The sequence below is a fragment of the Pelodiscus sinensis genome, chromosome 5 (genome assembly GCF_052426305.1).
Source record: "Pelodiscus sinensis isolate ZL-2025 chromosome 5, ASM5242630v1, whole genome shotgun sequence".
Taxonomy (NCBI): Eukaryota; Metazoa; Chordata; order Testudines; family Trionychidae; genus Pelodiscus; species Pelodiscus sinensis.
In genome coordinates this window covers 122428130-122454421 of record NC_143056.1, presented here as the reverse complement: position 1 = coordinate 122454421, position 26292 = coordinate 122428130, and the positions used below count along the sequence as shown (strand labels likewise).

Genomic DNA, 26292 nt, shown 5'->3' with positions numbered 1-26292 from the left:
GTGGTGTTTTTTTTCATGATGATCTCTAATTTATAGGAAGTACCATTCTCAAGTATCATCTTTATGTATGAGGGTAGGGAGCCTTCTCTCCACCATCTGAATAATAAAATTAGAAGTGGGAAAGATTTGATGGGTTATCTAGTCCATCCACAATACAGCATCTTCCAGTCCTTTGTCTAACCTAGGTGTTAAATAAAAGTCAAGCTGAGATTTCCAGCACAGTTATTCATCTGTTTCCTTTGCCACTATTCGTTTACGTGGCCATGTTACATTCTCCACTGTTACTAATCCAGTCATTGTTATTGTCCTTACTTTCTCGGCTCTGATATGCTCTACACTGAAAAATCCACTTTACAAATGCTGCCTCTGCAACTTTGCAGTGACTTGTTTGTACTATATCCAGACAAAATATCCCAGCATCTCAAGAAGTTGTAGCTTGCAAAATTATTACGTCATTTAAATAACTTTATGTTATGGTTTGCAGATGCTCGATTCAGACAGTCTTGAAAACGAGATTTTTTTTTTTCAGGCACTAGCCAGCCGGTGGGTTTCTTCATAACTGCTGCTACTGCTGTTTCCTGAGCCCTCTTTTTGTGTTGATTGTAAGGAAGGGTTCAATTTAGAGAAGTCTTGTCAGTGTGTGTGCTAAATGAGGCTAATGGAGTGCGCTGTAAGTGCCCCATGCTTAGGGTGGGCACTTACAGCTCACTCTATTAGCCTCTTTTAGCATGGATAGTTTTTTCCTTCTTTCCCTCCCTGTCTCCTCTTTTTCTGCTATTTATTTGTGCCTCTGGACCCCTTGCTCCATTCACCTGAAGAAGTGTTTTGTGCCCACGAAAGCTCATGATACCATCTACATTTTTTTAGTCTCTAAGTTGCTGCAGGATCATTGTTTAGTTATAGACTAACACAGCTACCTTTGAGACTTTTTTACATTTCTTCCGTGTCTATGTGGTGTCTTTGTAACCAGCTGTGTGTAGAGAGACAGTTTTCATGCAAATGTTTTGTTCAGATGATATAGATAGTCAAGTTCCTGTATAAAACCTCAAGGTCTTCTCCATCAGTCTTAAGGCTTCTGTTAGGACTGGGTCCGGCAGGAACAATCCCAGCTCATTGGAAGCAATTGAGAGCACTGAAAACCTCTAGTGAATATGGAGGTGGCATTGGAAGTGCTTCTTAAAAAAGACTCCAGTAGATGAGTAAGAGAAATATTCTTGGAGTTTAGGCTGTTGATACTATCTTTGTGGTTATCTAACCGAAAATAGTTGGGCTTTTAAAAGTAAACTAAAAATTTAGTGAGAAGCTTCATTTTGTTTGTATTTAATTAGTATACTCCAAGTCCTATTAAAGTAAATGCAAAAAGTAGAAGGGCATTGCATGTTTCCATTTCACTGAATACAGTAGAACAGTTCATATAAGATCTTCATCAGACAATGGCATAAAATAGAAGTGGATTAGTTGGCTATTAGCAGATTCTTAACATTCTTTCCTCAGCCAGGGATAAAATAACTTCTCAGAGAACATTACAACTGCAGAAAGATTTCAGTTCCCTTTAAAAATAAAAAATAGGTCTAGAATGATTATAGGTTCCTTATTCAATCTGCTGTAAAGTCTCAAGTTAATGCCAATGCCATTTCTGCTGCTTACTGGAAATGTAGAAAATAAAATTAAAAAACTCCTTCCATCTAAAGACACTTTAAGTTTAACTTAGGGTAAGAAGTTGGGGCTAATGGAGTGAGAAAATGGCGAATTTATAGCTCATGATCCTAGTTAGAAGATAATAAAAAGGAAAGTGACCTAAAGCTTCAGTTCAGGAGTTGGTCCCTTGTCTCCCAGGTCTTCTATGAAGAGCCCTCCCCACGCCCCGCCCCAAAGACACTTTAAGTTTAACTTAGGGTAAGAAGTTGGGGCTAATGGAGTGAGAAAATGGCGAATTTATAGCTCATGATCCTAGTTAGAAGATAATAAAAAGGAAAGTGACCTAAAGCTTCAGTTCAGGAGTTGGTCCCTTGTCTCCCAGGTCTTCTATGAAGAGCCCATATATTTACTGTGCAATATAAATATGTTTGATAAAAATGGGCAGCCTTCTGGATAACTTCATTCAGTGCACACTCAAATCAGTAAATAGAGTTCTTTGCAAGCATGTTTTTTTTTCTTCGAATTGGATTATTTTTATTCAAAGTCTGACACAGTCTTCTGGACAAATATGAAACTTGTGTCGTTTTTTTATCAAAGACATGGAGGATTCTTTTAGTATAACCTATTCTTGCCACTTCTATTAGGCTGCTGACCATGGGAGTCAGCACTCAAATGAGTGTCCAATATTTAGCATAATTTAATATGACTGTTTAAGGCAGCAAGTGAATGTGAGAGTCAGCTAAAATAAGAAGCATTCCGGGGCATAGAATGTAATTATTGTAGCTAAAATTTGACCAGGAAACTGAGGGTTATAATCCAAAACTTAAAAAGATGTCATGGTATCTTTATTAACCACAAATGCTCAGGTTCTTGATTCTGTATCTATTAAAAATGTCAACAGCGTGTCTTCCTAATATCACACTTGGTCAGAGGTCCACTTCTGAATCAGCCGAAAAATATCACCTACTGAATCATCAAAACCACTTCCTGTAGCATTTTAGATGTTTTGCATATAACTGCTGCATTGGCATAGTTTGAGAATTAACATAATTACAGCACAAGGTGGTATGGTTGCAGGAAACCTTCCAGTAATCATGGAATCATAACCTCATAGAACAGGAAGGGACCTCAAGAGACTTTCTAGCACTGTCCCCTGTACTTAAGGCAGGGCTCAATATCATACAGACCTTTCCTGATGAGTGTTTGTCTAATATGCTCTTAAAAATCTCCAAAAATGGCAATCCCTCAACCTCACTAGGCAGTTTATTCTAGTGCTTAACCACCCTGATGAAATTTTTCCTAATGTCCAATCTAATTTTTCCTTGCTGCAGTTTAAGCCCATTGCTTCTTGTCCTATGCCCAGAGGTTAACGAATAATTTTTGCCCTTCTTGTAACAACCTTCTGTGTTCCTGAAAACTTATCACGTGCTCCCTCAATCTTCTCTTCTCAGATTCAGTTTTTTTCAGTCTTCCCTCATAGGTCTTGTAGCGGGTTCACTCACTTTTCGCATGGCTTCTCACTTTTTTGCCCAGATGACTCCCTCAGGGTGGCTTGTGGGGAAGTCACCCGCCGCTCTGATGTTGACGCGCCCCCTTTGGGTGAGGTGTTTTCTTCAGGTCACTGCCCTCCGGCAGTGACCACTCCGCTGTTTGTCCACGCCCCCTTCCGGGGGCAAGTCACTGTTCTTCCAGTACTCTCAGGGTCCTCCCTACTCCCAGGGACCCTTTGCTCTTCCCAGGAGCACTCAGCTCCTTCCTGGAACACCCAGTTCCTCGGTCTGCCCGGTTCCCTCCTGCAACTCTGCCTTTCTGCCTTCTGGCCTAGAGCTTCCCTGGCTCGAGCGCCCCCAGCCTACCGCAGCTGTCTCCGTGAGAGCCACAGCTGCCTTCCTGCAGCCCAGCCTCTTAGGGTTGCCTCTGTGCAAGCCCCTGTCCTTCATGACTGCCTCCATGCAGCACTGGGCCTCAGGCCGGGTAGTCTGAGTTCGCTGGGCCCAAAGCATGTGGTTCTATGGTGGCAGACAGGCAGAACCCTCCTTTCCTCCCAGGAGCTGCTCTTATAAGCTCCAGCTGGGCCCTCCTTAATTGCCCTCAGCTGGGCTTCCCCCTGACTCCAGGTCTCCCAGCTCCTTACAGGGCCAGTGCAGGGCAACACCCTGCCACAGTCATGTTTTCTAGACCTTTAATCAATATTGTTGCTCTTCTTCATGTGTCATCTAATATGTCCACATCTTTCATGAAATGTGGTCTAGGACTGGACACTGTACTCACAAAGGAGGTCTAATCAGCTCAGACACAAATAGTAATTTTTTCAGTCTTCCTTATAGCACTTCTGCTATACAGATTGATAGTTTGATTTTATTATTATTGTTATAATTATTATTATTGCAACAGCATTGCACCTATGACTCATTTTTAGCTTGTGATCCTCTGTGACTCCCAGATCCCTTTCTGCAGTCGTCTTTCCTACGCAGTCATTTTTCTTTTTGTATGTGTACAACTGATTGTTCCGTCCTAAGTGGAGTACTTTGCACCTGTCCTTATTAAATTTCTGCCTATTTACTTCAGACCATTTCCCCACTTTGTCCAGATCACTTTGAATTTTAATCCTGTCCTCCAAATCAAATTGTTGATGAAGCTGTGGAACAAAACTGGACCTAGAGCTGATCCCTGCATGGTGATGGTCATAGTGGCATTTAACCTATAGAGAACAAAACATTGAAATGGTTTTTATGTTGAGGAGTTGGGGTTAATCCATTCCTGACACTGTTAGCAAGCTGTCACTTGTACATGTTGCCATTCTATTTTAATCCTCCTATGAAATGCTTTCTAGACTCAGCCTCGCTGTGTATTTTGGCATGTCATCTTGTGGAGTGTTTGTCTATTAGTAAAGAAAAATGGCCAGTTTTCCATTAGTCTGAGCCCAAGCAAAGTATCTGAAAATGCACCTGCTGCAACTTTCCACGGCGCTGTGGTCACTTTATCAACCTGAGATGGGTTTTAAGTTCAAAGGCCTGACTCTGTATCGCTGGTCAGGCTGGAGCATTACAGGTCTAGGGTTATCACCCCCCTGGGTATCAGACCACCTGCCCCTATGCTCAGACAGGAGCAAGGCTGCTGGGTTTCAGATAAATGAAGTAAAGAAATGTGGTGGTGTGAGGCTGGGAGGAAGGAAGGACACATGTCCAGGGCAAGTACTAAGTTGAGACCAATTGAAAAAAGTATAGGTGTGCAGGTTGGGGACGTTACCATATTGTATGCTCAACCAAAAAAAAATCTCCAGGCACATGTGTGTGGCATTGTTCAGTGTAGAGTTGCTCGTAAGGCAGTGTGAGTTCTGAAAAGAACTCTTCTTCTGCAGTGCATGTTTAGATTGCATTCAAATTCCTTACCTGGAGAGTGCAGGAAGAGAAATTTGAATCTGGTGCATTGTTCTGCCATGGCTGGATTGCTGGTTGCCAAGGGATACTATTTTGTCTGTTTCTATAATTGGAAAATGCATGAACAGAGTTGTATGCCCACATGTTGAAAGTGGGTTTGAGATCTTTCCCTAGCCATGGGAGTAAAATTCCCCGGCTCATGCAACTGAGTGGTTTCAGGGCCTGTGTAAAGTGGTTTCAAGGTGTAGTACACAATTTTACCTCCCCAAAAACATTTTGTAAGGAGAGAAGTGAGACAAACAGCCTGAAAGGTAAGTGTTTTGTCACAATCCTTTGTTTCTCAGTAGAAAGAAGTGGGAATGATCTAAGTGGTTTCTGGAGCATTATATGCAATGGTAATGCAAAGGAGACTCACTGGACACATCACTCTTAGGGTGCGTCTACACTATACCGTTATTTCAAGATAACTAGCGTTATTCTGAAATAACAATGCGAGCATCTACACAGCCATTCCGAAATAAAGGACAGCTTATTCCAAAATCTGTAAACTTCATTCTACAAGGAATAACGCCTATTCAGGAATAGCTATATTGAAATAAGGCGTGTGAAGACACTCCACAGCTGCTATTTCAAAATAGCCCCTCACCAGGGCCATTCTAAGTTATTCCTCCCCAGTGCCTCCTGGGGCTCTAAATTGAGAGAGCACATCTACATTAGGGAAGCCTGCCTTGGACTAATTTTGAGGCTTCTCTGCAGTGTGGATGTTAAGGACTAGTTGTCTAGTTGCTTCCCCTCTCTCCTCCGCTGCCTCTGTCTGATAGATGCAGCAAAGGGGGTTAGGGGAAGAAGGGTACTTCAAAGTGGCAGCACTACACAGCTGATCTGCGGCTCAGCTGTGCAGCACTGTCCCTTTAAAACACCAAAGCGCTGTGGAGTGCACCTGACTCCGGGTTTCCCAGCTGACCCTGGGTTCCACGTGGCTTGCAGTGCAGCATGGAGCCCAGGGTCAGTGGGGGACTCTGAGTACCCCGCTGACCCTGGGCTCCATGGCTTTGAAATGCGTAAGAGTCCCTGCTGGGGACTCTTGTACATTTCAAAGCTGGCACATGAGTGCAGCCCAGAGTCAGCGGAACTTCCCACTGGCCCCAGGCTGCAGGCGGAGTTCTACATTCCTCCTTTGAAAAGTACAAGAGGGGGCCCTTGTACATTTCAACGGAGGAATGTGGAAGTGCCTATCAACTAGTCAACTACTCGACTAGTCAATTAACCGCGACTTAACATCCTTAATAGACGTGCTATTTCAAAATAAGCTATTTCGGAAGAACTATTCCGGAATAGCTTATTTCAAAATAAGTGTGCAGTTTAGACATACCCTTAGCCTCTTTAGCATGCTGCACAGTTCATTCCTCAGTGCACATGCTGGAGTAGTAACTGATCAGTTTTAGAGAAGTAGACTATTTTAGCTGCAAATCAGGAGACCATTGACCCATTATGACATCTGCAGTGGGAGTATCTAATGGAGGATTTAAAAGGGAGGGGGAGGAATACATTCAAAGGAAAAGTCAATTTCTGCCTCAAACAGCCATGATCTTGATATCCCTGTCTTGGAAAGGTGCCTTCTTGGATGAGGAAAGGAAGAGTCCACAGTCTGTTTCCTGTGGTGCTTAGGAGCTTGTGGAAAAGAACTAATAATCCAAACTTAACCTACAACTTTTTGGTTTATTCACTTGAAATAGACTGCCATCTTTGTAAAGCTTAGTGTTACAACTGACCAGTGAGGGGGTAGCAGCCTTCCAGGATATAGAAACATATGTCCTTTCGTGTGTTGCAGAATCAAATAGAATTGTTGAACCTCGTTAGTTTCTCGGGAGATGTCCTATTCTTACTCAGTTCTTGATCTCTCTTCTGAGATGCCCAACATGGTCAAAGTAGGTTTGAGAGCCTTCTTTAGGCCATGGGAGTAAAATTCCTCAGTTCATGCAATTGAGGTGTTTGAGGGCCCATGTAAAATGAACTATGAGGGTCCCTGCTTACTTTGTGCTGATACACAAGACATGGGTGAGAATAAACAACCCATTCTATAAAACAATAAATAAAACTGTGTCCCTGTAAAACAATCTGGTAGCCAGTTTACAGTCACCTACTCCACCAATGAAGCTGGTGCCCATAAGGTGATCCTCCAAGATTAAATTATCAAGGGAAGGATGGTACGTGATTCCTAGCAATATTGCAGCATACTCTACCATTACATCTCATTGGGAACTTCGCAGTTGCCTCAGGAGTTATAGGCAAACCAGCCTTAGGCTTAAAAAAATAAGGTTGCTGTTACCATACAGGAGCTCTCTGAATGGGGCCTTGTCTGAGCTATCTCTGCACCTTGAACATTAGCTACATTGTTAAATGGCAGATTATGGATTCACAATCTTGACTTCTATTGTGTATATAAACAATCAGACCAGGGCCTAAAATATTCATTGCTAGGAAATAGGCTTTTTAATGGAGAGGACCTTAACTGTTGGGGTTTGCTTATGTAATTCTACTTAGAAAGTGACTCATCATAGTGACTCTGCAATCTGATTATAAAGAGCAAACTAGCACTGGTCTTCACTCTGCAGAGTCCTTCCATTACGCAGCATTCTCTAAAATACCCCCCTGTTCCTTAAAAAAAAAATTTCAAAGTGTCAATTCAAAACCTGCAGTTTTAGGTCCAAGAGAAGACTGTGGCGCTTATACCCCTGCTGTTATCTTGTGCTTTCTTTAAAAACAAACCAGCAACGTTCTTGTTCATTTACTGTTGATGGTTTGGGACACAATCCAGCAAAGTATAAAGCTTCTTCAGAAAAGGGCTGAGCCTATAGCAGTTGAGGGTGATCAACCTATGACAAGACAAGTGCTCAGCACCTTTCAGTGTCTGAAAGTTGGGAGCAATTGAAGGAAATAGTCAATGCATGGCACAGCAAGACAGAAAATAACCCACAGGACCTGGGGGTTACAGTGGATGAGAATTCTATAATTCTATGATTCTAATAAGGCCAGTAAACAAACTTGACTTCAGAGCCCCTCTTCACCTATAGACAGCACCTAAAAGACTAACTTTCTCTTCCCTGTCAGAGAGAGTGGTGTATGCAAAACACTGCCACTTTCTCTTACAGGCGCTGGCCGGTTAGTCAAGCAGGGGAGGAGTTTGTTAGACTCTGTTTATATTGGACTAAAGAATAGAAGATACATCTTCAGGCTATCTATAGCTCTCTAGCTGTAGGTGACAGGCATCACCAAGCATGCCTGTCTTTATATTTGTATCTTGCATGTCTTGTGTGGTGACACATCCGCTATAACAGCTAAGGGAGACATTTTTAGTCATCTGAGAACAATACCTCATTTCCATCTAACCCTTTCTTACACATTTCTACCCACTCCCGGAAAGCTTTATTTAAGTTGAAAACAACCCTATTGTAGGGAGTGAAATGCACATATGGTCCACACTGAATTGCTTTATCCCACTTTTGTTACTGTACACACCTGTCAAATACTGAGGCTGTGGAAAACTATAGTTATGTGAGAAATGGATCCTCTGCAGTCTCAAGCTTTCTGTGTTCCTTGTTTGTGTCTTCATCATGTTGGTTCTGAAGATGCTGCTTGAAGGGACTTCTGAAAAATGTAAGTTAGAAGGTAGTTTGCTTTCACAGTCTGGTCTTATATAAGTTTGTAACATGTTGGTTCCAGAATGCTAATGTGATTCTGTACTCTCCTCTCCCAGACGCACTTTGCTCTCCTCTGTCACTTGCCTTATATGTCAAGTCCTGGCATTACCACTGCTGGGTTGATCGTGCTTCACTGAGTCCTCCATTAGCTCTACAGGTCTTAGAGGCCACCTCAACTTCCCCCTAAACTTCCTGTCTCCCTGGATTGAACCTTTTGTACTCAACAGCTGCTGAACCTAGAGACTACTCTGCACTTCCAATACACTCTGTCTGCCCCTTTCTTGCAGCTTTTCCAGCCTGGCCTGCTCCAACACTGCTTTACTTTCTGGCAACCAAAGCCAAATTGTGTCCAACACCTCCAAGAGCAATAAATCAGCAGTTTATAGGGAGCCTTGCAAGGACTCGATTTTTATGGATAGTGTCACTGTGCATCCACAACCTGCCCCCAAAATATTACCATACACAATGACTGAAATTTACAGATTAGCAATGTCACAACAACACTGCTTGAGAACTTAGCAGAGCTTGATTTAAGGATATTTGCTGTGTATATTCTGACGTGTGACACTGGCAATTTCTGTTTTAACTTTTTGAATGTGTCATTTACCAATTAGTCTGACCCCCTCATTTTCCATAACAAGGAAAATGTAAATGGATTAAAATTTTTAAAATGCTTCAGAATAAGGATGGATATCTGTGTCCATCATAAAAATCAATGTCTGCAAAGCCTGCTTATTATAAAAACATTATCTTCATATGCCTCTTTCAAACACATGCATTGCCTTCAAAAGCAAATGGCTTGCCAAATATTGAATAACTTTTCTAAAGAGTGTTAAGAAATTCCTTTACAGTGGCAGAAATCATCTTAATTTTTTTAAACCCATATCCTGGGAGCATGAACATATCACTATCATACCCCTGTCTTCCCTTCATCTGTAGTCATATGAATAAGTTTAAGATTCATTGCCTCGCTGAGAGGAAGCTGCAGAGTCTCCTGTAATCTAGTCTCCACTGAAGCCTATTGTGGATATTTTCAGTCAAGAAGCAGAACACTTGATGTAATACCAAAACCCTTTGTGCTTCCTGGCTGAACCAAGAAGTTCCTTTTTATACTCTTGGTAAAACAGATGTCACTTGATTATTAGGTTCTGTTTAAAGCCAGTGACGAGAGAGTCAAATCTGGAGACCTGTGAATGACAGAGGCTAATTTAAGAGCAGGGGGGAGAGAGGTTTTGGTGTTGCAGAATTGAGAGGCTGTAGTCACCGAAAAGTGCAAAAGGTTCACTTAGTGTCCGCATTGCTCTGCACAAGGGTTCTCTGGAGAAAGCAGCTTCTGTAAACTGTCCTTCCCTGAACCAGTCTGAGTTCTGAAGAGAATACTGAGCTTTACAAATGAACATTCGTGTAACATTTCTTACATGGCATTCTGATTCTTGTGTGACAATGTCCCGGACCAAGGTTTGAGGGTGTAAGGCTTTGAGCAAGTTTGAGATTCTCTTCTAAGGAACAGTTCATTTACATTCATATTTGTTGTCAGTCATTTCAGTTGTTCCTAAGGTGCCTTGGATCTCTTGATTATTATTTGATACACTGGTGGAAGTGGGGGCCATTCCGCATAGCATGGAGACTACTGACGGTGCTCGGGCTGTCATTTCCTTCCCCAGCCTTTGCTTTAGAGGGAAGAAAATGAGACCTCGAGTGCTGGAGGCATAATTGCCCTGATAGAGGACTCTACAAAATGTAGTGCTGGAAAGACCTTGAAGTCATTCAGTTAAACCCCCTGTGCTGTGACAGAGCCAAGTAAACCTAGACTATCCCTGACAGGTGCTGGGTAAACTATTTTAAAAGACTGCCAGTGATGGGGATTTCATTGCTTCCCTTGAGAGACTATTACAGAGCTTAACTACCCTTAGATTAGATATTACAAAACACTTTCTAACAATAAGGGCTTGTCTACACTTAAAATACTTCAGTGGTGCAGCTATAGTGCTTTGGTGAAGATGCTACCCATGCTGATAGGATGTAAGCCTCTGCCTTGAGAGGTGGTAACTAGATCTATAGGACAATTTTCTGATCGACCTAGCATGAAGGGTGAGGTTGGTTTGATTGAATTGTTCAGGGGTATGGATTTTTCACATCTTCTGAGTGATGTAGTTGTACCAAACTAACTTCCTACTGCAATCGCCATTGCTGCACCTCCAGTGGACAGGGAGAACAATTCATCACAGTTCTGTTTATAGCAACCCTTAACATAATTGAAGACAATTATCAGGTCCCTCCCCCCCAACTCCTCGTTCTTCTCTTTGGACTAAACATGCCTATTTTTTTTAACCTTTTCTCACAGGTTAGATTTTCTACCTCTTTTATCACTTTTATTATTCTCCACTGGGCTTTCTCCAATTTGTCCATCCCACCTCTCCAGATAACTTCAAGTGTACAATGAGGGGGGAAATGGGACACTGAGGCTATGTCTACACTGCCGGCTTTTTGCTGGCAGAGTGTATGCAAATGAAGCTCTGATTAGCATTTTGTCACACTTCATTTGCATAATCTAGTCGAGCCGTTTTTGTGCAAAACAAGCAATGTGGATGTCCTTATTGCGCAAGACCCTTCTCCCTCTCCACACGCAAGACCCTTCTCCCTCTCCACACTTGAGCAGTTGTTTCCCAGAGCTTTGTCATACTCCCAAACCTCAATGCACCTCAATCTCCTGCTTTAATTCAGTTACTAAATAATTGATGTCACGTGAGTTGGAGGATGGCGTTTCTTTCCGTCAGAAAGGAAAAAGAAACGGCTTTTCTGTTGTAATTGAATTGGGATGCTAACTGGTTATGCACACTGCTTATGAAAATCAGAGAACTTTCCATTGATCAATAGCATTTATGGTCCATTGGCAGTAATTAGTGAGAATCGTGTCATGGAGCTTTTGGAACTGTTCTCTGCTCAAGAGGCACAGCTGCCTGCCTCCAGAGAGCTGCCATTGTAAGTGGAATTCATTGCAGTCCTCTGGCTCCTAGCAGAAAGTCAGGCACAGCGAGCAACACAAGTGCTTGCTGAGAGAAATGGGATGTTTTCATTCTGTATATCGAGGAGTTAAGGGGGACAGTGAAGTGATCTTAAGTCTAAAGGCCAGAATTCACATCCTGTCCTTCCCACATGTGAAGATGGATTTTTGTTTTTGGTTGCGTCTATTCTACAAGTCTGTAATCATAACACATTCCTCCAAGCAAGGGGTGGGGAATACCTGACCTCGCAATCAAGCTGATTTACTACATTTTGTTTTTGTAATTATAAATAATTGGCAGAGCACTCCTATCTAGTGCGTGAGTGTTTCCAATTTACTGTCAAACTAAAGCAAATATTTTTAGCCATTGTTTTGCTTTCTCTCCAAGACTCCTTAGTCTTCCACCTTCCATCCCAAAAATATTGTGATTAAACTTATACACTTTCTTTCAATGGCCTTCCCTGGTAAACAGTAATAAAACAGAGGGATTTATGTGTGATGGTTTTGCTAGTGTTCTTTAGTTTACGCCTGATTTCTTGCATGTGAGCACCTCTCTGCCAGAAATCTCTCTAAAGTGGTTGTGCACCTTACTTAATCTGTTAATATTTTCATCACCACATCAGGCATTATAGTTAGACTGGGCAGCATGGGATGGTACTAGTTATCAGGCAATAATAGCTTTCCTGCAGCACATAGTCTAGGCCTGCACATCATGCTTCCAAGAAGGGTTAACAAGACTGTTTTTGTGTCATGTTCTGTAATCTATTTCTGCTCCCACAGACCTAGCAACAAAGATGTTTTATTAAGACAGTCAAAGGGCTGTTTGCCTTGAGGAGCTGGGAAATTTCCAGGACTGAGATTCTCTAGTATATGGAAAGAGAACCATCTGCTAGCTGTGTGAGAGGGATCCTGTGCTCTGTAAACCCTGCTTCAGTGTCCCTGCTTCAGTCCCTCTCTCAAGGTATTCTGAAAAGAGGGGCGGCATGTTCACTTTCACACAGTGAAGTCAGAGGTTGTATTTGTAAGTGCACAAACTGGTACTTCCCGATAGAAATCAAGTGCAACCCAGCAGTGGTATTGATCCTAAAGAAGCTTGTGGGAGGTAGGGAGACAGCAGCATCTGACATGAATAAACTGTGCAGGAAGCTTCAGGAGTGGTACTTAAGAAATGCACAAAATGCTAAATTAATTTCTTTATTTTTTTAAAATAAGTGTGTGCGGCTGGCAAATGGTGCTGAATTTACCCTCTTGGGCCTTTTCCACATTAATGCTGAAGGTTGATGTAAGTTACACTGATTAAGTTACATAGGTCTGCATAACTTGTGTCGAGATAACTTGCATCAACTTAAAGCATCACCTGTGCTACGCTATCGTGACAGGAGATACTCTCCCATCAACACAGCTTATGGCTCTCATTGAGGTGGATTAATTTAGTTGACGAGCGAATGCATTTGAATGTCTTCTTGGTGGCTGCCTAAGCGCTCAGCTTACAGGAAACACTGTTGGCTATGATTGCTTTAAAATGCTGGCATGAATTGTAAGATGCTCTTGGCCAAGATTTTTTTAAATTAAAAAAAGCCAAAATAACATAGGGTATAGGTTTGCAAGTTCTGCTCAATAGACTCTTCTGCTTGGCAAATACACTACTGAAATTTTGTCAGTTTAAAAAATAAATTAGGTATGTAGTATATCTATCCTTCACTTTCCTTGCCAGATGGTCATTTTACAACCACATTTTCCTATATTTTAGACAATCATTTCTCTCCTTTTTGTACAAGAGTCACATACAAAAAACAAGAAATTGATTTATTGTATGTACTTCATTTAACTTTTTCCGTTGCATAGTAAAAAGGGCTTAATTTGCACAAAATAAATAAAAATAATTGTCTTCTATTCTTTCTAGCAATTCAAGTAATTTTAGGATTTATAGCGGGTCAAAATTGTTGAAGCAATAGTTTAAAGAATTCTGAAGAGTCTCATATGCTGATGCTGTATATTTCAGGGCTATGCTAAGTTTTCAGAACTTTGGGAGCTCATTTCTGATTACAATTGAAATTTTGGATTTAACTCCACAGGTTTCCCTTACATTTTCTATTACTTGATATGATTACTTGGGGTTTAAAAAGAAGAGAGTTAACCAGAATCAGCATATTAGTAGCCAGAAGAATAATATAAAGGCAATGGAAATCTGAGGTATTGCCAGCAAAAAAAACCCAAAACAAACAAAAAAAACCCACCCCTCTTCAGTCGAGACAGCCAAATATGAAAATTATACTTTGTATACTAGAAAATGAGTGTGATACTTTGAGTATGTGGGATCCATTTTTGGCATGCATTGTTGATTATTAAGTCTTTTAAGGTCATCTCTGAAGAATGAGGGTGGCTTGGTGGGGAAAAGCTAATTTAAAATGTGTATTTTCATAGGAACATAATTGCTAGACTGGATCATAAAAGTGGTCCGTGTAGTGTCACCTCGCTGACTGCAGAACTATGTGCCACAGAAGAGGGTGTAAACGTAGCAGTAAGTACCTATGGACTAATCCAGTGGTCCCCAACGTTTTGGGGCTGCCGGGTGCCTGGGGGCAGGGCCGCTCACGCGCTGCGCGTATGGGGGCGGGGCCACTCACAGGCCACGTGACTGGGGGCAGGGCCAAGCATGAGCCGCATGCCCAAGGTCGGCAGCGGCATGTGCTGCGATCCCGGGCAGGGGCTGCCCAGGTTCCGCGTGGTGCTCCCGGGGGCGGGGCCAAAGCTGGCACCAGGGCTGGCAAGGGCATGTGCCGGGGCCAGGGCATGCCCAGCGAACCTGGGGGCAGCGGTCAGGGTCGGCACCGGTACGCGCGCCCGGGGCCGGGGCCGGCCATGCGCCCGGGGCTGGCCATGCGCCCGGGGCTGGCACCTGCCGCATGCCCAGGGGCGAGGCCAGCCCAGATTGCTCTGCGGGCACATGTAAAGGGCCCGGCGGGTGCCATGGCGCCCGCGGGCACCGGGTTAGGGACCATGGAACTAATCTGTATCCCTCATTGATCTTTCTGATCTCTGTTAGGCAGAGTGCTTAAATTCTAAAGCACAAAGTTTAATAGTCCTTCTAAACCTTTTATTGTCATTAATTATGAAAATTCTAAATTCCAAATATCAGTTTAACAATCTGATTCTTTTTTGAGCCTTGCTAAATTCTTGGCTTCCATAATATCTTATGGCAACCAGTTTGACACTTTTTCACACTAGGTGTGGCTAAACTACTTACTCTTACCTATTTTTGAATTCCCTATTGACTGTTAGCCATTTTTTTTGTATTCTGAGACTAGGGAAACCAGTGCTCCCAATATGTTTTCTCTAGACCACTAATTATTTGTTTGTATTATGTCTGTTTTTAGTGGCTTCCCTTTCTCATGACCCACTAGTCATAAAAAGGGCTCAGGATTCTGGCAACAATAATGCATTTTTGCTTTCTGTAGGTGACAGTCTTCTAGAATATAGATGTGTTGTGGGTACATATAAAAAAAATCTGTTGGGCTCTTCTTCCCAGGTGCTCTATGATAGTCCCTTGCGAACTCACAAAAAGACCAATGTTTCTGAGATGTCAGGAGTTGGGTGTTTTAGGAATTCCTGTGTCACCTTCTTCAGTGTGTAAATGATCCCCTCTGTAGCCAGATCCACACAGGGTGAGAGTCTGTTACAGCGTTCAACTAGAGAGCATGGCTCTTCAGTGCAGACAGAGTAGATTAAAGCTTTTAGCTCGGGAGAACTCTATTTTAGTCACAGGTGTTAGCCTGTTAGTGGCTGTCACGTCACTTAGTCACTAATTGTGTGTTCAGTTATGGAGGCAGAAAGCAGGTAGGCTGTAGTTCCTTTTCCTATCTAGTGAAAGTGAGGCCTTGCCTATACTTTCCTGGAAAGTCAAATTAAAATAAGCAACTCCAGCAATGTTAATTACATAGCTGGAATCAACGTACCTTAATTTGCGTTTCTGTGAGATCTCCACAGGGGGAGGTTAATGGGAGCAAACATTCCTGTCAGCTTCCCTTACTCCATGCGAGCAGCATGAGTACTGGTGCCGACGGGGGCACCCTCTGAGTTTGATTTAGCGGGTCTTTACTAGACCTGCTAAATTGAACTCCAGAAGATCAATTGTGCCAGCGTCAATCTTCCCTGTAGTGAAGACATGGCCTTACTGTGTTACCAGATGCTGCTGTGTGCAGTAACATGCAAATGACGTGAGTTGGGATTTTGGAGGAAGTAATATGACCTATTTCTCCGCTCTCTTCAGTCCACACCAAATGGATCTACAGGAGGAATGCATTCTGGGAATTGTGTGTGGTTTTGGCAGGCTGTTAATTTTACTTGCCTCTTATTATTCTTCTGTAGATGAGATGAAATAGTTGGGTGTGTCTGAGCTGGCAGACAAAAGGCTAGCTTGTGTTATGACTTGATGCTTACAAATTCACAACTGGCACTGAAGATGTGAATCAGTGATGTTTAATTCACTTTGCTCGTTTATGTAATAGACAATTAAAATGCTTGGTGGATGTTGTAGTAAATCAGTTGCCAGTCTCACTTTGTATTGGCCTGATATGTTTGCATTCCTTGGGCACATGGTATAGTATATAATGAAGAATGGACAATATTTCAGGAAGCTTAAGTTTGCAGTTAGAGAAATTTATTTTTCATCTTGTCTTAAGCAAGAAAAATCTGACTTTTAAAGGCCACAGTTCCTTCCCACTCAAGTTCAATATGCATTTTTCATTCCAAAAAAGGGTGTGTGGGGAGACAGGGGAATTATTGTTGGTTTCACTGTCTTCTATTGCAGATATTAGAAGCCTTCCCCAAAAGCTTATAATCCTTTACTTTTTCCTGTCTGATTCTGATATTTTAATGGGGACAAGTAAAAATCATTTTATATAATGAGGCATCAAAAAAAATCCATATCTGAAACTTTCATAAACCAAAGGACGTGTTCCAGGGGGGGGAAAACCCAAAGCAGTGGTTTTATTTTGGTATTTGTTTATTCTCTCTAAGGTTTAAAATAGAAGCTGTGGAAGAATTTTTGTCGGAGTCTCTCAACAAGAAAATAGCTAGCAGCTCTTCTTGAAGAATCTAGCTTTCATTTAAAGCCATCTCTTTCCCTGGGCCATATTAGTACAGTAAGATCAGCAGAGCCACTCAAGTGGAGACTCAATGATATGAGCAAGAGGAGGCTGCTCTGTGTATTCTTTGCGTGAACCCCACCATTTTTTGAAATATATTTTTTCATCCCTCCCTTTCCCACAGTCTTTGTTTTGAGGTAGCCTGAATCTGCTGATCGTCGTTGCACATTGCAAAATTCCTTTTCTTTCTCCTCCTCTCTCCCCCTGCAACGGAAATGGGAGCATACTATAAGCATGGGAAATGTTTGCAAAGAGGCTGACTGAGGGTGATATTGTATAGTATGTGCTTACTGTTTCCATGGGCTAACTCACTTTGAGACCTGCAGATAAATCCACTTGACCTCATAAATCAGTTACCCATGCCAGAAAATAGGGTAAAACTCAGGACCTCACTGAAAATGAGATGCTGTGATTGAACTGAGCTTCTCTGCATAAATAAATTACAGCCAAATGACATCATGTGGCTGTAGGCCCATTAAGTGTGTTTTATTGCACTCAGAATGTCTGGTCAGATCACAAAATTGCACCCTAATCCTAAACAAAATGCCATTTAACAAGCCAATCTCTCTATTAATATAAAGCAATGTGGGGCATTTGTTTGTGCCGCAGCACTGAAAGCAGGATGTGCCTGGCATCTCAAACCAGAAGGGAAAGCAGCACAATTTGAAAACCGAGAGACTTAAAAATGATCACAGAATATGTTATGAGGAAAAAAAAAGAAAACTAACTGAACAAAATGAGGTCAGGACTCTTTTAAAAGGTCTATTTGTGTATGTAGCCTTGAAGATCTAAATGTATGGCTAATTGTTTGCCCCCTGCTTTGTGAAATTTCTGGCTGAGCAACTGCATCACTGCCCACTGGCTTTAACAGCTGTTTGGATGCACAAACATATCTAGGTCCTGTGCATCCACAAAGAAGAGAATATTGGAAATGGAAAAGACTTAGTGAGGCATGTAATCCAACCCCCTTGGCCAGTTGAGGATTCACCCTTTGCTATTTTTTTCCCTTGCCCATCATCTTTAATCAGCACACCTCACAAACTCTAGTTAGCAAAACTACCCTGTCTCTCTTGGTTACAACAATCTAGTGGCCCACTGAGAGGAAGGAGGGCCACTCAGTAGCTAGGTTGATTTAGAATGTTTATCACTTTTTTTGTTTGTTTTTCAAATAGATCTTCATTTTGTGACAAATGTATCTATGGTGCAAGAAACAAAAAGCTGATGGACCTCTTCTTGTTTTCTTTGCAGTGAGCATGACAGAGGGAAGAAACTCTTTATAGTGGCACCTTCTGTGGCTGCATTTTCTGAGGCTGCCTGTGTGGAGGCACACCAGAGAGAAGAGATGTTGAATTGATTTTGGGAGTGTGTGTTGTGAGACTGAGAGCGAACAGAGCTTGGATAGTCTGGAGGTAACCGCTCAGGACAGAAAATTCTAAGAGTCATGTAGATGAACATTTTGGAACTGGAAGGATTTTCTACTGAATGGACCCAATCGGGAGAGGACAACTTAGCCTGAACTGATGCAGCACGGAACCTAATAACCAGCTCAGGTAAGGCCAGCCTGGTGTAAGTTGGTATTGCTTTTCTGTGCCACCTTTTTCTAAATGTGAAACTGGTGCTTCTGGAAGAACTAAATGAATTAGCTGATGTCACTCATAGTTTGTGATTCTTCTCAGCTATCTGAATATCTGTCTTTTCCTGTAAAATCCCTTGCTCTTCTGGTTTTGGACTTTGCAAGACACTGCTAGGTGTGACAACTGCGTTGCCTCGTGAGGTGGAGAAATGGATACTAAATGAGATCACTGTGCCAACTTTTACTTATGATCCTACACGAGATTTAAACTTTTCTCCAGAAACCACCAATTCCTTACATCATTTAACTTACATTATTAGTGACATTATTGGAACAGGTGCTTTAACAAGCCACTTGTGTGTGTATATATAATTTTGGGTGTGTGGGTAAAAAATTTTCATAGTTCGTGGACGAGAGTTTCAAAAGTGCCTGAGAATTTAGGAATACAAGTGTCAACAAATGTCCATTGGACTTGTGCGCCATAGCCATTGAAGTGTTTTGAAGTTCTTACCTGTGTCTTTCTCCTTTTGTTTGTGTGGTGATGATGGTGGTCAGTGACATTCGCATGCAAACAGGATCTTCTGTTTCTTAGTTCATCCCTATAAATACTACTTCCTTCTTTAAAGTGATAACCATCCTTAGAGTATCTGAAACCAGAATCTTCTTTTTTTGCTCCCCTATAACTTAACTGTTGCCAGAATTTGGTTAAAACACATTCACTGAGTGTGGCATGCTGTGGTGGTACTGGCGATTTATATGGCTTGCACATCCTCTCCCCCCCCCCCCCCCCAATCAATATTATAGCTTCACGCCTAGCTGCTGTAGTGGATGAGGTTGGGGGGCTGCTGGGGCATGTGGGGATGATGAAGTTTCACCTCCAACCAAAACTTGAATGTTCAGGTGTTTTAATGTTCTTAAAAGGAGGGGCTCAGACTTTCAGATTTACCTAGAGTACTTAATCACAATGAGCACAGGTCTGCAGTACCACTTAAATCAATCTAACATACCTTGCTTAGGGATGTGAAAAAGAACCTCTTTGAGCTGCACAAGGTTCAGCAATCTACGTGCTGTCCGCACCGGTGCTATGTAGGCAGGAAATGTTCTGCCAGTGCAGCGTCTGCCTCTCGTGCAGGCGGAGCACCCTCCTGTCAGCATTCAGCGTCTTTATCAGACATGTTGCCAAAGTCCAGCTGCATCGGTGAAGCTGTGCTGATGTCGTGCTTCTAGTGTAGGCTTACCCTGAGAGTTCTGTGGCTACAGCCCCTTATTGGCTTTCAAAACATCTCATCCAGGGTTTCTAATAAAAATACCAAGACAACTTTTACAGTTAGGGCAATGCTAATGGGTAGGCCCATAACAAAACCAAAGGGAAAGTGTCTTACAAATCTGTGTAGAGGAAATGTTTCCGATGCTTGCTACAAAACCAGTGGTCTCTGGAGAAGCAGAAGCTCTCCTTCGCATGTTTTTCCACAGAGAACCACAATCCTTATTTCCTCTCCCAGGCTGTGCTAGCAACTCACCGGGTGGGGAGTTCCTTTCCGGTGAGACACAGCAGTATCCTTAGTTATAGGAATTGCCATCCTGGATCAAATCAGTGGCGTACCTAGTCCACTCCCCTGTCTCCCTCTCAAATGCACTTGGAAATTGCCAAGGCTTTAATCTCTTTCTGAAACATGGGTAAGGTCTACTGAAGGCTATACTCTAGAATAGCGATACTCAGACTGAGGGTTGTGAGCTGCATGTGGCTTGTTGATGCTTTTTGTAGCACATATTAAAGCACTAGCAACAAGGAGTCCTGTAGCACCTTATAGACTAACAGATGTATTGGAGCATAAGCTTTCGTGATCAAAGACCCACTTTGTCAGATGCAACACATCTTTGCCCACAAAAGCTTATGCTCCAATATATCTGTTAGTCTATAAGGTGCTATAGGACTCCTTGTCACTTTTGCATATGCAGACTAACACAGCTACCCCTCTGATATTAAAGCACTGTGATTTAATTAACCAATCAGGATGCTTGTATGTTATTAACCAGTTATGTTGTCAACTTTCACCTTAACTTATTTGCTGAGAGAGTTATATGGAAGCTAAATATTCACCTTATCATTGTTTAAATATGAATAGTGGTATGGTAAATGAAACACTGGTTTCACACTTGTGTGGCTTTTTCAGGTAATGTTGATTGTTAATTTGGCTCCTGAACTGCCTGCAGGTCTGAGTATCTCTGCACTAAAAACATGTCGGGCATAATGGAATTGTAAGTAGGTACCCAAACGTTGCATTTGGCATCTAAACAGATCTTGATTTTTCCTTTTATATCCTGAGTGTGTATAATAGTACAGTTCTTTCACTTCTTGAAGGATTTTCTTAATGTGAGGTTATTTTGTTACATGAAAGAATTGGGCTTGTTTAGTTTGGAAAGGAGAAGACAGAGGGGACATGATAGCAGTTTTCAGGTATCTAAAAGGGTGTCACAAGGAGGAGGGAGAAAATTGTTCTCCTTGGCCTCTGAGGATAGGACAAAAAGCAATGGGCTTATAGTGCAGCAAGGGAGGTTTAGGTTGGACATTAGGAAACTTCCTAACTGTCGGGGTGTTTAAACACTGGAATAAATTGCCTAGGGAGGTTGTGGAATCTCCATCTCTGGAAATATTTAAGAGTGGGTAAGATAGACATCTACCAGGGATGGTCTAGATGGTACTAGGTCCTGCCATGAGGGCCCGGGACTGGACTTGATGGCCTCTTGAAATCCCTTCCAGTTCTAGTGTTCTGTTGTTCTATGTCTAGAGCTCCTTCCTGTAGGAACACTAATTTGGTAGTGAGCTTGCCTTTAAAGAAAGTACACCTGTCAGAGAATTTCACCAACATTGATGATTTGCTCTTGTTGTGAATATGACCTGATGGACATGAAGATCAGTTTTATGTACTTTGATAAAACCACATCTAAGTATTTTAGCCTTTATTAGCCCTATGCTCAGGTAGATAGTTTTTAGTTGTAGTAGTTAGCGTATCATGCACTGTATTGTTGCTTTACATAACTGTGTTTATTCCATGTCTCACACATGATAATCACTCAGTTATAGCTAATAGCAGCTTTATAAATGAAAGGTATTGTTTTACTGGAGAAGGGTAGCAATTGTGAGAGACAGTTGAAGAATACAGATCTGTCTTGTTCAGTATAGATCTTTCTTTTCTCTGCAAAAATAAATGATCTGTAAGCCTTTCCACTTTATTAAATGGTAGAGGCCAGCTTTGTTAAGCCTGTTCTTCAAAGGAAAATTGCAGGGATTAATTTTTACCTTAGACAGTTAAACGTTTACAAATTATATGTTGGATTGTGTTTTTAAAATAGTTTCTAGAAATCCCTTTTCATGTTTCACTATCTCATGATGGTGGATGGTGTGCCTAAATAAATTATATTTTTACTCTTGCTTCCTCGCAGGAATTTCTCTGATATAAACCAGGATGCTAATTAAAAGCCTGATTTGTTCAAAGTTCTTGTAAGAAGTTACATATCAATTTTTCGTTAATAAGAGTTTATAACACTATTTTTAATTTAATTCTTTTAGTCTATAAAGTCATTGCTGTCTTTACTTTTCTCTGTGTGACCCACATTCTTTCAGTGACTTATTCTTTTGAAAATACATGTACTGTAATTACATCTTGTATAATGCTGTGTATTGCAGCTTGCTTTTAACATTTGATCAATTTCATTAGTTGTTATTGGTGAATGTGGTTTTTCTACAGATGGGCAGTTTTAGTGTCATCATGTTAAATTAGATATATACACTGTGAAATATTAAATGATTGGCATGTGCTGGTTGTTGGTCCAAAATGAAATCTCATTCAAGGCAGACACTATAGTGTAGTTGAGGCAATGCTATATCGGATAGTGCTTTCAGTTATAAAGCCCCTGACCTGCCTAAGTGTTTGGAACTTTGTACAAACAGTTAAAAACATAATACATTTAAAAAAGTCACAGAACAGGTCACCATAAAACAAAGTAAAGAGCCAAAATTCAAATAAATGAGCATTATTTAATAAAAATAAAGGATATGAGATTCCTGACAGCATTTAAACCAGAATACGTGTGTGGAATATACAGTATTGCTGCATTTCCTTTTAAAAGGGGCTGGAAAGGGCTGAAATGAATCCCCCTTAGGAAGTGAGTTTAAAAGCCTTAGGGGAAGTGTGGGGAACCTGTTGGTCACTGCTTCATGTCATCCAGCATGCGGCAAGGCTAAATGCCATGAGCCCAAAGTCTTAGTGACCCCACACGGACCTGGAACTGTGTGTGCTGGCTCTCCAGCATCTCCCTGCAGCCCCTAGGAGTAATGATGATCAGGGGGTCTCTGTGTGCTGTCCCTGACCCTAGCACAGCTCCCATTGGCAGGGAACCAAGGCCAATGGGAGCTGTGGGTCAGCACCTGGGGATGTGGGCAGCACACACTGCTCAAGCTGCCTGCCTCCTATGCTTAGGGGCTGGACATGGTGGCTGCTTTCTGGAGCAGTACAGTGCCATGGTGGGCAGGGAGCTTGCCTTAGCCCTGCTGTGCCACTGACCAGGAGCCACGTGAAGTAAGTGCCGCCTGGCTGGAGGCCACACCCAGAACTCCCTTCTGTACTTCTGTCTCAGGTTGGAACTCTCTTCTGCACCCTTCTTCCTTCCAGAGCCTGCATCTCCGCCTCTATCGCAACTCTGAGCTTCCTTCCCTCACCCAAACTTCCTCCTGGAGCCCTGCACCCCAACCTCCTGTCCTATTTCTAGCTCCGGCCAGAGCCCACACCCTGCCCCAGCCTTGAGCCCTTCCTGTACTGCATGCCCCACTCCAGAGCCTTCATACCTCCTGCACCCCAGCCATGAGCTCTCTTCTGCATCCAAACTCCTTCCTGGCGCCTGCCCTCTGAACCTCCTCCTGCATCTCAACTCCTGTTCCATTCCCAGCCCAGCCTCAGAGCCCACAGCCTGCCCCAGTCCTGAGCCCCCTCCTGCACTTCATCTCCCCCCCCAGAGCCCACACCCCCAGTCAGAACCTTCACTACTCCTGCAACTCAACTCCTTCCCCAGACTGGAGCCCCCTCCACACACTGAATTTTTTATTTATGGCCCCACCCCAGAGCCTAGGGAAATCCCTGAGCCTCTAGGCCCCCCCAACTCCACTGAGCTATATGTGACCCCCAACTGATTTTTTTTTTTTTTTGGGTGGGTCAATGGCCACTGATAGAAAAAAGTTTTTCCATTCCTGCCCTAGGGGTAATCACAGCAAAGGCTTAGTCACCTGTTGACTTAAGGAGCAAGAGAACATTAAAATGGTGGCCTATATCCAAATGAAGATATCCTGCCAGGATTATACTCCCTGAGGATTGGGGTTCCTTCCCACTGAAGGGATAGACTATAGCCATTTCTGTCCCCTCAGGGTCAGAATAAATCAAAGCCTTTTCATGGTAGTCTACATTAAGAGTGCAAGAAGAGTATAATATGGCTAAATGAGGTAGGAAACAGGATCCGCTCACAAAAGAAATAATAAAGGAAGAGAAGAAGGGGTCCCTGTTACCTGTAAAAATGTAGGCCCCCATCTTAATTCCAAAATATTGTCATCCATCCTTGACAGTTTAAGTTAAGAGTCTATTAGTTGCCAGCACTTTGAGAGAGGTGTTGTATGAAAGGATAATGGGAATATGACTCAACTTTTGTGTGAGATTGAGGAGAGTGAATATAGTTACTCTCCCAATTATTAGTCACTTAAAAATATTTTGATGTAATCTGCACCATGCAAGGCTGAACTGTCACAGGTCAAAAACAGCGCTTGAGTAATTCATCTGACACAGATGAAGTCAGCACGCCCTCTCCTATCCATTTTGCATTTCATTCTTAGCCTACTGAAAGCAACAAGAGTTTACCCATTTTTATAGCCTACAGTGGGTTGAGGAAAGGGAAAGATTCTAAAATAATCTAGAAGTTGTAGTACTCAAACCTATAGGAGGCTCTTCCATTGACTCGGATTTTGTCAGTACGTTGGTTTAGACAAAAGCGCTAGAAGATGGAGAGAACAGTGCTATTTTGGCTCTCGGAGGCATTTGTCCAACCCTTCCCGCCACTCCCTTATTGCTGAGATTCGGTAAATCAAGAACAGAAGTGACACTAGGAGCAAAGATTTCTCTGAAATCCACATGGCAGAGAGCTGCTGTATGTCCTTAACACTGACACCCTGCAAAATGTTAATGGCAGTGCATGCACCAAGTGCAAGAAAAAAGTCTGACAGGTTTCTGGAGAAGTTCAGCAATGAGGAACAAACAAACAACCTTTTGAGCTACATGTTGGAGCAGGGATTCTCAATGCTGGAAGCCCCAGGGGCCACCATGATACCCACAGCATACGCCGAGGGCCGCAACTTAAGTGTGGTTGCATGTACATGCAAATATATATGCAAATAGCTTCTTTCACACTGATGGGCATGAATACAAAGATTCAGGCAAGACTAAACAAACACACAGGCCCCATTTAAGTCATTTCTGTGGATATCAATAAAATGCAATATTTACCTGATTTCCACCCATATGACAGCACTTTTAATGAGCAATGACAGTCCAGGAATTTAACTACTAAAACACATATCAACAGAAGACCATTATATTGACTACTTTATTGTTTCCGCTCCCGGCTGCATGTTGAGCCCCACGTAAACCCAAACTGTACCACAGGTCACAAACAGACGGGCTGTGGGCCCTGTGTTAGAGGCTGTGTCAAAATCCTGCTGTTTCTTCCGACATCACATTTCACAGATTTGGCCCTTTCTCTTTGTCCACCATGCTGATACTAATCCAGTTATCTTGCCTTCTGGCTGTTGAAACCTCTTGCAGTGCTGTAACTTTAACCTCATTAAGTCCTTTTAAAACACTTCTCAGATCATCTTGTAAAGCTGCCTTCAGTGACTTGAGAGTGTGAATGCCAGCCTCAGATTTCAGCAACCAATTATCAAGTATAAACTCCTCGGGCACTAACAGCCTAAATGTGGAATCACAGTCAGTCTCCTTAGGTATTCTGATCTCTCTTGCCACCCAGGTGGGCATACCTTTATGATAGATGATCCATTGTACCAAGAATAACAGCAATATTCGGGTTACACTCAGACCCAAAGAATAGCCACTTATTGGGTCCATTGCATCTTAGATCTTACACCAAAGACTATCCTTGTAGCCAACCCTCTATTAAACTATATAAAATTTATGAAGTAGGAAAAGGAAACAAATGTTACTTACAAGGTCAAAACAGGTAAATGTATATACACATATATAAATATCTTTTTATTTACAAAGTTAAGACGCTTCTGTATTCAGGGCCCTTTATATGCCCTTGGGGGCTAACCCAGGCTAAACAGCTGGGGCTCTCTTGCTCATGCTTAAAATCTTTCTGTTTGTGGTTTTTACCCCACACCTGCCATGCTCTCTGAGCTGCAGACTCCGCTGATGGGAGGAATCCACTTGCATGAGTCCTCTTCAAGGGGAGGAGAGCAGAACAAACATAATAATTTCTCCCATTTAACATCCCAGAATAGTCTCTCTTCTGTTGATTGGGCCAGTTATAACACCTGCTGTTGGGGATCAGCACTTCACACTCGTTAATGTCTCTGTCTTGTCTGGGATAATCACAAAAGCTCAGAGTATACAGTTTTTGGTAAAGAGAGGGTATAAGTGAGACTACCGCCTGCAGCCGCTCTCAAGCATTCATTAACGTCTAAATGCTAACCACATTCTTATCATTCTGATACCTTCTTTAGCCTTCACACAGACGGGCCAGATTGATGCCAGCTATGCGTCGGTCAGTGTCCAATTTAGACGTGGGAAAT

At 42.3% G+C, this 26292-nt stretch overlaps 1 protein-coding gene across 6 annotated transcripts in view; it reads left to right on the top strand.

The window, feature by feature from the left end:
* Window positions 1-26292, top strand: part of LOC102457209 (uncharacterized) — a 159675-nt gene that overhangs the window by 72214 nt on the left and 61169 nt on the right. For 5 of the 6 annotated variants that reach the window (XM_075928293.2, XM_075928297.2, XM_075928295.2 and 2 more), the window contains one exon: window positions 18119-18420. The gene's annotated coding sequence lies outside the window, so the exon portion shown is untranslated. Of the gene's footprint in view, window positions 1-14147; window positions 14245-18118; window positions 18421-26292 lie in introns of all 6 variants that reach the window. The other variant, XM_075928298.2, reaches the window with a different exon arrangement.